The following is a 17,720-nucleotide window of genomic DNA, read 5'->3' on the forward strand; positions in this document are numbered from 1 at the left end:
ACTAGTGCGGGGCGCGGTCACGTGACTCGCGTTGGCCAATGAAGCTCGAACACAAGTGAGGATGTGTCCCCTCTAAGCCGGGGCGTCAGAGCCGTTTCGTGCTGCCGCCTGCCGCCACACGTTTCCCCCCCGCCTCAAACACAGCCCTTCCTTCACGGATCCTTCGGCCTGGATCCTGGAATGAAGAGGGTGTGGGGCCGAGCATCGCGGGCACCCGGTACCGTTAACCGGGGACAAACCTTTGTTACGACGGCCACCAAGTTTCGGTGGTTGTTACTCAGCACAGCCCAGCAAAAGCTGACTGATACAAGTCGTCAACACCTTGCGCGACGCTGTTTTCCAAGACCTCTTATCCTTGGGTCTCCTCCTCGGAATCCTTCCTGGCTCACCACGACTCCTCCCAGGGCTCAACACAACGGAGTCTGAGCAGCCCAGGGCCTGGTGGCCCTGTCCCCCCACCCCCACCCCCCACCAGAACAGGGTCACCGATCACTCCACAGCTACCTGGCAACCTCACAGTCTGGAGCACAGAGACCTCCCACCTAGCCCCAGAAGAATGTCTCCGGAGACCAAAAAGACGTCACGAGTCCACATGCTGAGGCTTGAGAACTTGACCCCTACGACAGCCTTCCAACCTCCTCGGGGCCTATTACAGCCTGACAAGCTTAGTGATACGATTGCCAAGCCCCCCAGCAGAGTCGAAGGGGCAAATTAGAAGTAAGTCGACATGCTAGGTAAGGAGGCAGAATCAAGGAAAGAAAGGATGGAAGGCTGGATGCCCGCCCCAACTCACAAGCACTCTGCAGGGTCGGTACTGAGGTGCCCAGTTTACAGGAGAGGGAACCGAGGCTCAGATAGGATAGGAAATTGCCAAGCCGCAAGCTCGTCGGTAAGGATTCGAGCAGGCACACAGCGGGTCTGCATGAACAGTAGCTCCTGGTGCTGATCGTGACCTGAGGAGGGGCGGAGAAACGCCCCAAGCGTTCCCTCACCCCCGTCCCTGCCAGGGAGGCGCAGTGGGATTCACATCTCCCCCCTCGGGAGAAGTGACGCGTGGACCAGCGGGTGGGCACCAACAGAGCCCAGAGGAGGAGGCTGGGGTCACGCAGCAGGCTCGGTCAGGGGACGCGGGCTGAGACCAGAACCAGAGTTTTAGCAGCCTTGATGAACTCCCTCGCGTTAAGTACACCCACACGTCACCACCACTCATCTCCAGACCTTTTTCATCTTCCCAGATTGAAACCCCATACCCATTCAATGTTTTTTCGTGTTTTTATTATTTATTTTTGAGAGAGAGGAAGACACAGAACGTGAGCAGGGGAGGGGGAGAGACAGAGGGAGACCCAGAATCCGAAGCAGGCTCCAGACTCCGAGCTGTCAGCACAGAGCCCGATGCGGGGCTCGAACCCACGAACTGTGAGATCATGACCTGAGCTGAAGTCAGAGGCTTAACGGACTGAGCCCCCCTGCCCCCAGGCGCCCCCACTGATTGTGGTTTTGATTTGCATTTTCCTCATGATCAGTGATACTGAGCATCTGTTCATGTGCTTATTAGCTGTTTGTATATCTTCTTCAGAGAAACGTCTGGCCGAGTCCTTTGCCCATTTTTTTTAAATTGAGTTGTTTGGTTTTTTTGTTGCTGAGATGTAGGGATTGTTTATACATTCTGAGTGTTAACCCCTTATCAGATGTATGGTTTGCAAATGTTTTCTCCCATCCAACGAGTTCCCTTTTTACTCCATAGAGAGCGTCCTTTGACCACAAAAGTCTTTAATTTTGATGAAGATCTAATCTATTTTTTCTCTTATTGTCTGTGCTTTTCGTGTCGCATCGGAGAAATCACTGCCAAATTCCATGAGGTGAACATTTCCCCCTACGTTTCATCCTAAGGATTACATAGTTTCAGTTTGTACCTTTAGGTCTTGGATCCATTCGGAGTTAATCTGGTATACGGCGTGAGGTAAGGGTCAAACTTCATTCTTTGGCATGTGGAGATCCAGTTTTCCCACCACCACTTGTTGAACAAATAATTTTTTGCATGGACGAATGCAAAAGCTATGTTCCCAGTTCTTACAGAACTGTAAGCCAAAATGAATTCTATAAATCAAACACGAACCAAATAAACGACCAGTAAAAGTCAAACGGCACTAAATTAACATACAAGATGATGTTATTTTGTTAAAACTAAACCACGGGCTGCCCAGCGATTTCAAATCCGTTTCCATGGGGTTGTGTCAATGCTGTTCTACGTTGGAACCACTGCCTGGATACGTCTGTCACACACACACACACACACACACACACACACACACACGGTGAGTGTGAAACCACACGGCAATGCGCATTCACGTGTGGTCATCCAGGTGGGCCAGGATGGACTGTGTTTAGGTCATTACCAACATGAAGACCCCAAATTTAAGAATTCTTGTAAAGAACTCGTGCATCTTGAAAATATGTCTGAGGACTCCAGGGAATCACGGACGCCGAGTCAGAAACCCTGAGTTTTGCAACAACGTGGATGGAGCCAGAGAGTATAATGCTAAGTGAAATAAGTCAGAAAAAGACAAATACCGTACGATTTCACGCCTGCGCGGAATTTAAGAAACAAAACAAACAAGCAAAGGGAAAAAAAGAGAAAGACAAGTCAAGAAACAGACTCTTGGGGGCGCCTGGGTGACTCGGTTGGTTGAGTGTCTGACTCTTGATTTCGGCTCGGGTCATGGTCTCAGGGTCCCCGATATCGAGCCCCTGCAGGAGGCTTCTCGGGATTATCTCTTTCCCTCTGCCCTGCCCCCACTTGCCCCTATGCACACTCACTCTTTCAAAATAAATAAACAAACATTTAAAAAAAGGGGGGGGGGCGCCTGGGAGGCTCCGTGAGTTAAGCATCCAACGCTCCATCTTGGCTCAGGTCACGATCTCACGGTTCATGAGTTCGAGCCCCTAGTCAGGCTCTACGCTGACAGTGCACAGATTGTGATTCTCTCTTTTTCTCCCCCTCTCCCACTTGCACTAGTGTTCTCTCTCTCTCTCTCTCTCTCTCTCTCTCTCTCTGTGTGTCTCAAAATAAATAAGTTAAAACTTAAAGAAAAAAAAAAAGAAACCCTGAGTTTGGTGGATGTAGCACAAAAGCCTAGAATAGACGGGTTAACAGGGGTTTTTCTAAGGAATTAGAGGGTTCCGTTTGCAAGCGTAAACAATCGACTTTACAGTGAGCAGAGATGCGTGTCTGCAGATTATGCTTGCGTAAGACAAATGTGTCTGAGGCGCCTGGGAGGCTCGGTCGGTTAAGTGTCGGGCTCTCGATTTCCGCTCAAGTCATGATCTCACGGTCTGTGAGATCGAGCCCAGCACTGGGCAGCACGGAGACTGCTTAGGCTCTCTCTGTCTCTCCCTCTCGCTCTGCCCCCCGCCCCGCCTCCCCCACTCAACGCTCTCTCTCTCAAAAATAAATAAACCTTAAAAATTAAATCGATAAAAAATAAAAAAAAACAAAAAACAGACCTCACGAGCGCTGACGAGGATGTGGAGAAAGTGGAACCCTCCCGCGTCGCTGGTGGGGACGTGAAACGGGGCAGCCGCTGTGGAAAAACTTTCTGGCGAGTCCTCAAAAAGTTGAACACAGCACGAGCACGTGACCGCGATTCCACTCCTGCCTGTGTACCCAAAGGAACTGAAAACAGGGGCGCCTGGGTGGCTCGGTCTGCCAAGCGTCTGACTTCGGTTCAGGTTATGATCTCACAGTGCAAGGGGTTCAGAGCTCGCATCGGGCTCCCCACTCTCAGGGCAGAGCCTGCTTCGGATCCTCTGTCTCCCTCTGTCTCTGTCCCTCCCCTGTTCTGCGCTCACTTGCACGCACTCTCTCCCCGTCAAAAATAAATAAACGTTTAAGGGAAAAAAAAAAAAAAGGAACTGAAAACCGATGTCCAAAGACTTGTACCTATATGTTCACAACAGCACGCGGGGCTAGCTGGTGTGGCCCCTGACCCGGGTGTACCTAGAACTCTCTATCAGGCAGGATGGCCCCAGGGCCCAGAGGTTAGCTCCTGGGAGCCGGTTCAAGGCCTGCACAGGATTGGAGCAGCCCAGTTACCCCTCTGCTGCTGAGTTAACCCCTACGGCACGGGGCCCCTGTGGTTACACGCAGCCACGTTCCAAAGCGTGAATCAAAACCACGTGCAGTTGGTTACCCTTGGAAATCCTTCTGGAAGATGCTATTTCGGAGCCCTGATCTCGGGGAGCTCAGCACAGCCAGGCTTCCCTCCAGGGCTGTGGCCGGCTTACACTGAGGCTACACCGTGTGGAAATTCGGGTCTGCCGCCCTAGACTGGCCCTCAGCTGGCGTGTCCCCAGCCCTGGGAAGCTGCATCCCCTGGGGAGGGGGGGAGGCTCTCATGCCCACCCAGGGCTCGTGCCCATCGATAACAGTTGACGCTTGAAGGGCACTTACTTCGGGCCGGGCACGGTTCTTTGCTTTCCTCGCATCAGCCCGTTTGATTCTGACAATGCGCCTCGGAGCCTGAGTAAGAGATCGCCTGCATTTACAGAGGGGGACACGGAGACCCAGAAAACTTCCATAAGGTGCCCAAGGTCGGAAGGGGCGTGGCTGTCACCTCGGGCTGTCCCGTCCACGTCTGCCACTACCTCCCGCCGCCTCTCACGAGAAAAATTAAGGGAATCGCTGGACACCCGAAAGCGAAGAAGGCCCCACAATTGTGTGGCTGGCTACGAGCTGTGCGTAGACACTCAAGGAGGAAGGGTAAGGGCTCGGAAACAAGTCTTCCAGCCAGAACAGGGCTGGAAGAAAGGGACGGGAGGACAAAGAAAGGTGTCCCAGCTGAGCCCGAGGAAGAAGGGGTGTCCTCAGGAGGCAAGTGGAAGGCCCGTGCGAAAGGGGAAGAAGGAGGGGCGCCTGGGTGGCTCAGTCGGTCGAGCATCTGACTTTGGCTCGGGTCCTGGTCTCGGGGTTGGTGGGTTCGAGCCCCGCATCGGGCTCCTTGCTGTCCGCGATCCTCTGCGCCTCCCTGCTCATGCTCTCTCTCTCTCTCTCTCTCAAAAAAAAAAAAATATATAATCAAAACATTTAAAAATTAAAAATAAAAAACCAGGGGCGCCTGGGTGGCTCAATCGGTGAAGCATCTGACTTCGGCTCAGGTCGTGATCTCACGGTTCGTGAGTTCGAGCCCCGCGTCGGGCTCTGCGCTGACAGCCCGGAGCCTGGAGCCCGCTTTGGGGTCTGTGTCTCCCCCTCTCTCTACCCCTCCCCCACTCACGTTCTCTCTCTCTCTCTCTCTCTCTCTCTCTCTCTGTCTCAAAAAAATAAGTCTTGAAAAACTTAAAAGTACATAAATAAACATCTTTTAAAAAGTAAAAATTAAAAAAAAAAAAAGACAAAAGGGGGCATCTGCTGGGTGGCTCAGTCGGTTGAGTGTCCCTCTGTTTTCGGTTCAGGTCACAATCTGCAGATTCGTGAGTTCGAGCCCCGCATCAGGCTCTCTCTCTCTCTCAAAAATAAATAAACACTTAAAAAAAAAAAAGAAAAAGAATTGTTAACTAGGCATGGAAGAACTGAAAAGGTAGAAAGAACTCTAAGGGGTCAAGGCGTCAGCGGGTCCGGAAGTGAGCCCTAGGCTGGCTGGATCAAACCCAGAAGCTTGGCGGAGGGGCCTGGGGGCCTGGAAAGCAGACCTCCCAGGGGCACGACGGCGCTGGTTCTGCCGCCAGAACCCCGACCCCCCACTTCGCACCCGCGCCCAGTGGCCCCCTCCGGGCCGGTGGGATTTCGTGGGCACGATGCTTACAGGGACAGGAAGGGGCGAGACCCCTCCTGCTCCTCCAGCCTCGGAGTGGCTCCCTCCCACATCCCCTGTTGTCAGATCCCAGCAGGAAGACCGCGGTTAAAGCAGAAATACGCCAGCCAGCGCCAATGTCACAAGGTAAACTGTCCAGGAAGGGATCGGAAGCCCAAAGACAATCATCTTTTTCCTTTTTTTTTTTTTCAAGGTTTACTTATTTTTGAGAGAGAGAGTCAGAGTGCGAGTCGGGGAGGGGCAGAGAGAGAGACACACACACAATGGGAAGCAGGCTCCGGGCTCTGAGCTGGCAGCACAGGGCCCGATGCGGGGCTCGAACCCACAAACCGTGAGATCGTGACCTGAGCCGAAGCCGGACGCTCAACCGACTGAGCCACCCAGGCGCCCCGAAAGACAATAATTTGAGAACGGTCCAGCCCTTGCCTACGCAGCTTGCGTAACATAATATGATGCTAAAATCATGGAAAGAGGGAGAGAAGAAAGAAGAAAATACGCATTACAGAGCAGGAATTCTGTCTCCCTTGGTACTGGGATTGTAACTCCAGCGGTGAGTAACCCCCTCCTTTCTTTGCCTGTTGGCTCAGCGGCTAAGGAGTCCAACCTGGCCGGGTGGCGAGCTCCATTCGGTAAAATAATCGTGTCCCCTGGGGAAGTGTTCCCTCCTTGGGAACCGAAACCTCCAAATCAGTGGAGTTCAAAGCTGCCGGGAAGAGAAGCAGAAAAACCTGTGAGTGGAATTATCAGGTGTAATGAGAGAAGCCACTCTTCTCTTGTTCCGTGACTCCCGGACCTGTGCGTTCCGGCCACGGAGAAGCGACGCCATAAATGGGTCGTGGGTTCGAAGCCTACGCTGCATCCTGTAAGAGAGAACTCCACCTTTTCGACGTGTTGCCTCCCAACTGGAATCCTAGGTAAGTCTTCTGTGGACCGTTCTACCTTCTATTGGACCAGCTGCTTCTGGAGAGTGTATTTATTAGTAAGACCAGAGAATCCCATGAGCAAAAGCCACGGTCACACTTCTTTGGCTGTGGAGTGAATTCCTCCATCAGAAGCGACGTTGGGGCACCTGAGTGGCTCGGTCGGTTAAGCGTCCGACTTTGTCCCAGGTCGTGATCTCACACAATGGCAGGGAGCTGTGGGGCTACAGCAGCCCAGATCCCCTGTCTCTACCTGGGAGCTCGCCAAGGGCCTAGCCCAGATCCGGAGCTGCCCGGGGAGGGGCTGAGGCCGCATTTCTTCGGCTCCCTCTGCCAGGTTCTGTCCCCTGCACTCCCTCACTGGAGCGATGTCCCACGGCACTCCCCCCAGAAACCTCCTGCCCACACATCCCCAGCCCAGAGCCTTGTTTCAGGGCCACCCGACCCTGGGTGCCCAGGCTTCGGTCTCCACGGGGCCCACAACCAGCCCGGGGTTGCTCCACGCCCATCCGATCCACGCGCGCGCACACACACACACACACACACACCCCTGGGCGTCACTGGTCGGCTGAGTCTTAAGGCCTGGGCTTGCTGGACCCGACCTGGCCCCGACTCAAAACGGGCACCTTCCAGGCTACTCGGTAAGCGGACCGTGGCTCAACCCACTCAAATGTAGAGTCCGTGGCCTCCAGATTTAAGAAAGGCAACCTCGGGGGCGCCTGGGTGGCGCAGTTCGGGTAAGCGTCCCACTCTTGACCTCGGCCCAGGTCATGATCTCCCAGTTGCTGAGTTCGGGCCCCGTATCGGGCTCCGCGCTGGGGGGCGGGGTGCAGAGCCGGCTTGGGACTCTGTCTCTCCTTCTCTCTCTGCCCCTCCCCTGCTTGTGTGCACACGTTCTCTCAAAGTAAATAAACTTTTAAAATAATTGAAAGAACGAAAGAAGGAAAGGAAAGGAAAGGAAAGGAAAGGAAAGGAAAGGAGGAAAGAAAGAAAGAAAACATAAGTGTCGGTCTCTGTGCTGACAGCTCAGAGCCTGGAGCTGGCTTTGGATTCTGTGTCTCCCTCTCTCTGCCCCTTCCCCCGCTCACACTCTGTCTCTCTCTCTCTCAAAAATCAATAAACATTAAAAGGAAAGATGGGTCTCCCAGGCTTTAGCAGGGGGGCTAGCCGGGGCCTGAGTGGCCCCGGATGGTGGTGCCCACGGGCGCTGGGGTCCAACAGACCTGGCTTTGAGCCCCAGCCCCGCCCCCTGCGGCAAGAGAAGAAACCTCCCGGCCTCAGTTTTCTCCTCTGTGAATGTGGTCTCAGGAGGCCCATCACAGGCTTGGGGATGACACCTGTGAGGTACTTAACACGCAGGAGGTGCGCTCACTGCTTTTCGCCAGCAGGTCGTCATCGAGGTCCCCGGTGACACATGGCCACAAGAAGAAAGAGTTGTAAGAAAACCTTGCCACGAGGCGTCTGTGTAGCTACTGCCTGGCTGGGAAAAAACAGACTTTCTAGAGAATATCCGTCCCTTTCTCCTCCTTGGGCTTCGTCAGTCAACTTCTAAGCCACTGCTGGCCTCCACATTTAATTCCCCGCTGGGAGGGACCGCCTCTGGCAAATTCCTGCCACCGCCGGATCATGGATCGATCAGGCAGGCAGATATGGCTTCCCTGCAGATTAATGAATTGGCTCTCCAGCTCATAAATCATCTCCCGTAACAAGTCTGGCCCGTCTCCCAGAGAATGGCCTGGCTCAGAGTACGCAGCATCCAGTAGCGTTTCCCAGACCACGTTCCAGGGAATCCTGGTTACCCCCACAGGTGCTCGAGGGCGTGCGGTGGGAAACGCTGAGCCAAACAGGCATTGTGCTGCAGGACTTCTCAGAGCCTTTAACATACAAATGGGCCTTCTGACCTTCCGAGAGGCAGCAGAGAAGCTACAAAGCATCTATTATGCCTTGTAAATACCTTGAGCTATTATGACTTGTAAATACCTTGAGCTCCAAGGAATGCAGTTTACAAAATGCTCATTTAGGGACACAGGTTCCCACCTCCTGCTGGGAGCCACAGGGAGCTAGCCTGTTCCCGCAAACCTGGGCTCTCGGCAGTGGCACGGAATTTCTGAGGCCTCTGAGCCAAAACCCAGACCTGCTTTGTGAAGTAGCCAAGCCTCCGTCTCCTCCCCCCCACCCACCCCTTTCCTTCACCCCCTCGCTCCAGCAAGGCCCGTGAGGCACAGAGCCCCAGGCTTCATGGCCACCCACCAATATTCCTTCTCCTTCTCCAGGGAAGCCCACCTTCCCATCTGAGCCCTGCCCCCTGGGAAAGACCCTCCAGCAGCACCCACTGAAGACTGGAAAATGAAAAGCACCAGCCCCCTCCAACATCCCAACGTGAGTCGGAGGGGTGCCTGGGTGGCTCTGTCGGTTGAGCATCCGACTTCGGCTCAGGTCACGATCTCGCGGTCCATGAGTTTGAGCCCCGCATGGGGCTCTGTGCTGACAGCTCGGAGCCTGGAGCCTGCTTCGGGTTCTGTGTCTCCCTCTCTCTCTCTGCCCCTCCCCTGCTCACACTCTGTCTCTCTCTGTCCTTCAATAATAAATAAACGTCGAAAAAAAAATTTTTTAATAAAATAACAAACTGCAGAGATGTTGGCCGTTGTAACGCTTCCAACCCTTGTTTCACGTTTCTGATCTTTATTACAGGCATCGATTGGCAAAGGGATGTTTCCGAGAACGAAGTCTTGGGGTGGATAGCTGCAGAAAGAGGTGTTTAGACAGAGGTAGAAGTTTCTGTTCTTTAAAAAAAGGTCGCTCAGCTGCCTGGGGCTACAGATGAGGTCTCTCCACATCCATGTTTAAATTGCCAGGCTTCTTAGAGCCCAGCTGCGCACCCACAGGGCCTCGGGGGCCACCGCAGCACCCCTGGGTGTTTCACGCGCGCTCCGGTACAAGCCCAGACCTGTCTTCCGCCCCGGTCTTGTCTCATCTGTGTCCCCTGCCTCTGCCGGCCGGCCCTCCAGGAAAGCAGCCCCCCACTCCCACCCCTTATCCTACACCCCATCTCCCCCCCCACACCCCAGAGCGCACCCCCCACCCGCCCGCCCTAGCCATCAGGGCCACCCCTGGTGCTCCCCGCCTGCCGGTCCTACCCAATCAGGATCAGGTTGGGGTTGGGGCAGAAATGCAAGGTGTTGTGCCCACCCCGTGACTGTGCTGTCCTGTGTCACCCGGGAGGCTCACTACCTCTCACGGAAGCAGGTCACAAGCCTCAGCCTCACGGCGCTCTCTCCCCTCCGCCCTTCCTCTCCCTTGGCACCTCTGCGCCAAGCATCTTTACCCTCGGCCTCCAGTCCTAAGACAGGAAACCACCGTGTGTGTCCAGCCCTGCAAAAAGGACCAGGCCAACACGAGGCCCTCAGCCTGCAAACAGCAGACTCTGCCTCCCTTCACGGACACCTAGGGACACCCTCCGACATCCACATCAAGCTCTTCTTTACTCGGGAACAGAGGCGGGAAGGCTGCGCCAGCCGTGCTCAACGCCTTGGGCGTCAGTTAAGAACTGCGCCTGATTACGAGTCCCAGAGAACCAAAAGAACAGTGGCTAGAATAAGATCGAGGTTAAATTTTCCTCTCACGTGCAAAGAAGTCCAGTCCAGGGTGAACACGGCAGCTCCACCGCCACCGACGACCCAGGCTCCTCTAGCCTGCTCTCCGCCACCATTAACATGAGGCCTCCGTCCTTGAAGTCAGCTCATGACGCCAAAACGGTTACTTTAGCTCCAGACATCGCATCCGCATTCCAGGCAGCAGAGCGTGCAAAGGGGGCAAGGGTAAAAGGACATGCCTCCCCGCGGAGTCAGCCTCCTTTGAAGAGCTTTCCCAGAAACCATCCCACCCCCACCCCGCCTCCTCCCCGCATGGCTTTTGCTTGCATCGTTTTGAGCCCTTTCTGAAAGCTAAGGAATGTTTCTTGGCGGGGGGAGGGAGGGGACACAAATGACACAAGCATATAAACAATGATCATGGCGGGCCGGTGGGGGAGAGGCAGAGTGTCAGGTGTTCTCAGCCCTTTCTCCATCTGAGATGCGATATTCACCGTAACGAGCCCGCTATCAGATTCCACTGCCAAGTGGTATTTAAAACAGCAGCCCCGTTGACTAATGCTCAGCTGGTGGTCTCCTGGGACCTCCGGGTCTTTGTCTCCCGAGTTTCAGGGCTTATTCCTCCTCATCCATCTTTCGGTTTGCTTTTCTCCTTGGGACAATTCACTCTGTAACCCTGTGGTTTGTCTTTCGGGATCAGAATCTTCCCGCCCGGGGTCCGAATGGAGAGCCGAGCTAAGAGGCGGGACGACACCCCAAGACCACGTGAGGACTGACAGGCTCGATTTCATAAAAAGGCCGCTGGCACGTCTGTCCGCCTCCCGTAAAGGAAGCCCAGAGGTGGCATTTCTGGTGCTTCGGGCTCCTCCGTAGGTCGAGGCCAAGAAAGCTAACACTTAACAGAAGAAGAAAACAAAAACACGCCTCCGTTGGGGGGAGGTGTCTTAAAGGTAGGAGATAAGGTGGTGGTGATGGAGAGCCCGGGGTCTAGACCCCAGAGACCTGGGTCCTAAGGCTGGCATTCCTGGATGCCGCTGTGTGACCCTGGACAATTTACATCGCTGACCCTCATTTTCCTCATCCATAAAATGGAACGACAACGGACAATAACAATGCAGAAGCTATTCATGAAGTGAAATCATCCCTAGACAGGGCTTGGCCCAGCGCCTGGCTCCTGGCCCAGGCAGGGCAGGTGCCCAATAACATTAAGCAACCCCTGATTTCATCCAGCAACAGCAGCTCCGATAACGGCATTGACATGGGTCTGCCTGGTGCGTGACAAATGGCTTCTAAATAAACGGGTTCAACATCCTTATCATTTTTTTTTTCACGTTTATTTTTGAGAGAGAAAAAGAGAGACGGAGTGTGAGCAGGGGAGGGGCGGAGAGAGAGGGAGACGCAGAATCGGAAGCAGGCTCCGGGCTCTGTCAGCACACAGCCCGACGCGGGGCTTGAACTCACGGACCGCGCGATCACGACCCCAGCCGACGTGGGACGCTTCACCGACTGAGCCACCCAGGCGCCCCAACATCATTATCATTCTTGCTGCTGTTGAGGGAAATCTCCAGAAAGGGCTTCCTCTTTCCACAGGCGACTAAAGACACTTCCTCCGGATCTGGCTCCCTCAGACAAGAATCCTCCCTCGTGAGCCTCCCAGCCTCAGCCAGGGGAGAGGCAGGCAGGGGAGGCCCTGCCTGGGAGTGCCCCTCCAGGGAGAAAGGTCTCCCCCCTGCTGACCCGTCAGTGCCCGCTTGGGATCTCCCCGCTCCTGTCCTGTCCTGTCCGGCGTTCTCCCGGCAGTCTGCCTTGTCGCGGGTTTACGGAGACGTCTGTCCGCAAGCAGGCCCTGCCAGGCACCTGTTGGCCCCTGCCGGGCCGGAAGGGACCGTGCGGGGGATCTGGGTATGGGGGGAGGAAGCACAGTAGACACCCCTCCCTCCAACAAATACCCTTCCCCCCCTCCATAGACGGGGCGCTGTCCCGAATCTCTGGCTCCCGAAAGCTCCTACCATAACAATTGGATCTGGGTCCCTGTGGAAAATTCCGATTACAGAAAGCGTGGCCCCACGGGGAGGAAAACTCAAGCTGGGAGCGTGGGGAGACCCGGCCCTGCCATCCTGCAGCCCTGTGACCGTGGGTAGGCGTGCCTTCCGGAGGTCGGTCTCCTCGCTCTGCCTGCGGAAAAGCCCGTACCTGTGAGCTCTGCGGAAATCTGGAAGGAAGAGTCGTCTGGGCTCCGTGCACCCTCGAAGCAAGGAAGAAGCCAGGGTCCCCTTTCCCCAAAGATGTGGTACAAGACCAGCGCCCGCGGGCGGGCACGCGCCATCACGAGGGAGCCAGCCAGGGTCTGCCCATCTCAACGGCAGCGGCCTCCTGCCTCCCCCTCAGAGGCCCCGCCACCCTCTGCCCCCCTCCTCAACCGCCACTCTGCACTGTCACCGGCACTTAGTGACGCCTGGCAGGCGTGCCTAGTGCCCCCTATGCGTCACTCCATCCTGCCCTCAGCCGACCCCACGAGGTCGCAAGTAGTATTCTCCCCGTTTCGTGGATAAGGTTACTGAGGCACAGAGAGGCTCAGTGATTTGCCGGTGGTGACCCAGCCGAGACGTGGGGGAGGAAGGCTCCCAGAGGCTGAGCTCCGAGACCCTGCATTTGCAGGGAGCTCACGGTGTGCCGGGCACCTTGTCGGCACCCTCCGGCTCTGCCGGCTGGGCACCGCCCTCTCCCCACTCCCCCCGCGAGGATTGCAGACCCAGGCCCCGGTGGATTGTCACGGTGACAAGGCCACTTGGCTCCCAAGTGTTCCCACGGGTGCCTCACCTGCCCTCGCTGCGGGCCAACTCCCTGCGGACTCCATGGGGCTCACCTTCCACCTTCTCCACACAGATCCCGCCCCCCCCCAACCCACCCTGGCATAGAGGGGAGAGAGGAAGCGGTTTCCCATCACCTGCTCACGGGCCACATGCCCCACCCCACCCCCGCATCACAGCCCAGCCAGACCCCGGGGCAGGAGAAAGAGGGGCCCCCTCGCCACCTCCAGGACCTCTGCCAAGAGAAACGTGGCTGCCCAGGCAAGGACACACTGGGCTGCTGAGATGCATCGTTGTGTTTTGAAGGGGACAGCGCGTCTTGGATTCCCCTCCCCCTCCCCCGCCCCACGCTGCTGTAAGTCATATAAAATGATGGGACCTTTTGGAAGGGCAGCATGATCATAGACACCGAACGCCTTTAAAATGTGCATGCATGAGCACGTCCTTTAGCCAGAGAACTCACCCAGGAGAAATGTACCCTAAGGAAAGAGTTGGACCGGTGAGCAAAGATAGAGGCAAGAGGATGTTCGCGGCAACACTTTTTAAAATGGCAAGAAATTAGGGGCCCCCGGGTGGCTCAGGCGGTGAAGCGTACCCAACTCTTGATTCGGCTCAGGTCATGATCTCAGGGCCAGAAGATCGAGCCCCGCGTCAGCCTCGACATCGGGCATGGAGCCCGCTTGAGGTTCTCTCTCTTCCTCGCTCTCTGCCCCTCCCCTGCTCGCACATGCGCACAGGCACCCTCTCTCTCTCTCTCTCAAAAAAAAAAAAAAAAAACTAAAAAAATAAACACATTTTTAAAAATAATAATTGGAAAAGGGGCGCCTGGGTGGCTCAGTCGGTTAAGGGTTCGACTTCGGCTCAGGTCGTGATCTCACAGTTTGTGAGGTCGAGCCCCGAGCTGGGCCCTGCGCTGAGGGCTCAGAGCCTGCTTGGGGTTCTCTCTGTCCCTCTCTCTCCGCCCCTCCCATCTGCGCAAGCATGCATTCTCTCTCTTTCTCTCTCCCTCGAAATAAATACATGAAGTTTACTTAAAAATAAAATCTTTGGGGCGCCTGGGTGGCTCAGTCGGTTGGGCGGCCGACTTCGGCTCAGGTCGTGATCTCTCGGTCCGTGAGTTCGAGCCCCACGTCGGGCTCTGTGCTGACAGCTCAGAGCCTGGAGCCTGTTTCAGATTCTGTGTCTCCCTCTCTCTGACCCTCCCTTGTTCATGCTCTGCCTCTCACTGTCTCAAAAATAAATACAACGTTTAAAAAAAATTTAAAAAATAAAAATAAAGAAAATAAATAAATAAAATAAAATCTTTTTTTTTTAAATCTCCACACCCAATGTGGGGCTCGAACTGGCAACCCTGAGATTAAGAGTTGCAGCCTCCACCGACGGAGCCAGCCAGACACCTCCCCAAAATGTTTAATATAATTATTGGTGTAGACATTCAAATCTATTTCTGAGTTTGAAACAGGTTATAATAACTGATTTCCACTTTGATGCTCTATCCATTGAAAAATCTCTATCGATAAGGAAAAATCTACTGGTGTTTAGGTGGCTCAGTCAGGGGAACCTGAGAGTCTTGATCTCAGGGTTGTGGGTTAGAGCCCCATACTGGGTATAAAGATTATTTAAAAATAAAATCTTTAGGGGCGCCTGGGTGGACCAGTCGCTTAAGCATCCAACGTCAGCTCGGGTCATGATCTCACGATTTGGGCGTTCGAGCCCCGCATCCGGCTCTGTGCTGAGAGCTCAGAGCCTAGAGCCTGCTTTGGATTCTGTGTCTCCCTCTCTCTTTGCCCCTCCCTCGCTCTTTCTCTCTCTCTATCTCTCTCTCTGCCCCCAAAAATGAATAAACATTACAAAATAAAATAAAATAAAATCTTAAAAAAAGTAATATAACAAAAGAAAGAAAATCTGAGGACAATCTGGTGACTAATGCCACCAATGGTGTTTCATGTTTTCCTTTTAGTATTTTCTGATTTTGTTTCTAAAGTTAACATTCAATGAAGGTGAATTTTTTTTTTTTTCAAAGGAGGCTCCGCGCCCAGCACAGAGCCCAACATGAGGCTCGAACTCACGACCCTCAGATCAAGACCTGAGCTGAGATCAGGAGTCAGCGGTGGGGGGGGGGGGGGGGGAGAAATGAGGGACAAAGCTCGTGTGAACACTGGGGAGCCGGTCTCTATGGGAACCACGTGACTCTGCATGGCCCATGGGACCATGCAGGAAAAACCTCCCCCTGGCTGCCGGCCCTTCCAACGTTTATCAATAAAAGTCAAACATCCAGACTTGCGTGTGCATTTGCTCATTTTATTTCTTTAGGTTCTTTTTTACTGTTTATTTATTTTGAGACAGAGAGAGCACGCGTACAAGCGCCCGGGGAGTGGGGCAGGAGGAGGAAGGGCAGAGAGACAGAATCCCAAGCAGGCTCCATGCTGCCAGCACAGAGCCGGATGCGGGGCTCGATCCCACCAACCATGAGATTATGACCTGAGCCGAAACCAAGAGTTGGATGCTTAACCGACTGAGCCACCCAGGCGCCCCTGCATTTTCTCATTTTAAAACATGTGCTGGCCCCCTAAAAAAAAACAAGTCTCTAGGCACAGGCACAGGCACAGGCACAGTCACAGGCAGTCGGTTTGCAATCCCTCCTCCCATTACTGTGGAATATTCTTGTTGAGAGCCCTGGGGAACGTTAAGGAGGGCCAACTTGCCCAGAGTCAAACACGGGGCACTGATGAGACACTGGAACCCTGACTTCAGTTTCCACGGTAGTTCGTGAAGGGCGCTTGGGTGACTCAGTTGTTTGAGCGTCCAACTGTCCAACTTCGTCTCAGATCATGATCTCGCTGCTTGTGGGTTCGAGCCCCGCGTCGGGCTCTGTGCTGACGGCTCCGAGCCTGGAGCCTGCTTCGGATTCTGTGTCTCCCTGTCTCTCTGCCCCTCCCCAGCTTGCGATCTCTCGCTCTCTCTCTCTCTCTCAGATATAAATAAAACATTAAAAATATTTTTTTAAACAGCAGTTCGTTAATAGTGACGTGCAGGGAAATGAACGCTTATGGGGCTCTCAGAGATATGAGCACATTAATAGAGCCAGGAGCCCGAGTCTGCTCTGGAGGCCATTTTAAGAGTGGAATAGAGGGGCGCCTGGGTGGCGCAGTCGGTTAAGCGTCCGACTTCAGCCAGGTCACGATCTCGCAGTCCGTGAGTTCGAGCCCCGCGTCAGGCTCTGGGCTGATGGCTCGGAGCCTGGAGCCTGCTTCCGATTCTGTGTCTCCCTCTCTCTCTGCCCCTCCCCCGTTCATGCTCTGTCTCTCTCTGTCCCAAAAATAAATAAAAAACGTTGAAAAAAAAAAAAAAAAAAAAAAAGAGTGGAATAGAGGGGGTGCCTGGCTGGCTCAGTCCGTGTAATGTGTGACTCTTGATCTCGGGGTTGTGGGTTCGAGCCCCATGTTGGGTGTAGACGTGACTTAAGAAATAAAATCTTCACCAAAAAAAAAAGAAGAAGAAGAAGAAGAAGAAGAAGAAGAAGAAAGGAGAATAGAGGCCCAGAAGGATGAGCCCCTCTGCTCTTCTGATTCAGCATCCACGTTAAGGCTGGCCTGGTCAGAGGCCAAAGTCAAGGTGTCAAAGCAGGCTGCCAGACCGCAGGTTCTGATAACCTGCCTCTGGCCTCCCGACCTCCCTGCTTGTGGCCGCCACCCCCCCCCGCCCCCCCCACCCACTCTGCTGGTTCACCCCCTGCCCAGGCGACAACTCAAGTCACATTTGTCTCCCCTGCAGACCGCCCGACCACACCGGGCAGAGGCAGAATTCAGATCAAAGCCGGCTCATTCCTCTGAACCCCAGCCCTTTCCAGCCCCCACCAGGCTTCCCCCTTTGGGGTTACCCCCATCCTCTGAACCCTGGTTCCTTCACCCAAGAAATGAGGCCAAGAAGACCTCTTTCTTAGGGTGAGTTACAGAGGATAAAAAGGGAAGGACACTGAAGATGATTCTCAGCCATCAAATTAGCAAAGGTTTCTAAATAATGCTCAGTGGGTAGAACGAACTGGGACACTTCCACGTCCCGCTGCTGGGACTACGTGCCAGTACAATATTTATGGTTATTTGAAAGTATGTTTCAAAATGTGTATCAAAATATGTCACAAACCTATAGAGACAGGGCTTAGACGCGGGGCTGTCTTGGGCTGGAGGGTTGAGGGACAATGGGGCGTGACTGCCAATGGGTAGAGTTTCCTATGGGTGAAAAGTGTTCTCAAATCAGACTCCTGTCACGGCTGCACAACTCTGAGTATGCTAAAAATCACTGAATTGTACTCGTCAATGGGTGAATAATACGCGATCTGAATTATACCTCAATAAAGCTATTTTTAAATGCACAGATTTGTGCACAGACGTGTTCGTCTCTACATCATTTGTGATGGAAACAAAGTTTTCGAGGCGCCTGGGTGGCTCCAGCTGGGTCGAGCTCCCGACTTCTGCTCGGGTCAGGATCCTCATGGTTCATGGGTTCGAGCCCCACGTAAGGCCCTGTGCTGACGTCACGGAGGCTCTGCTTCGGATCCTCTGTCCCCTTTCTCTCTCCACCTCCCCCACT

The sequence above is a fragment of the Panthera pardus genome, unplaced genomic scaffold, assembly GCF_024362965.1.
Source record: "Panthera pardus isolate Hobbes unplaced genomic scaffold, ASM2436296v1 HiC_scaffold_12, whole genome shotgun sequence".
Taxonomy (NCBI): domain Eukaryota; kingdom Metazoa; phylum Chordata; class Mammalia; order Carnivora; family Felidae; genus Panthera; species Panthera pardus.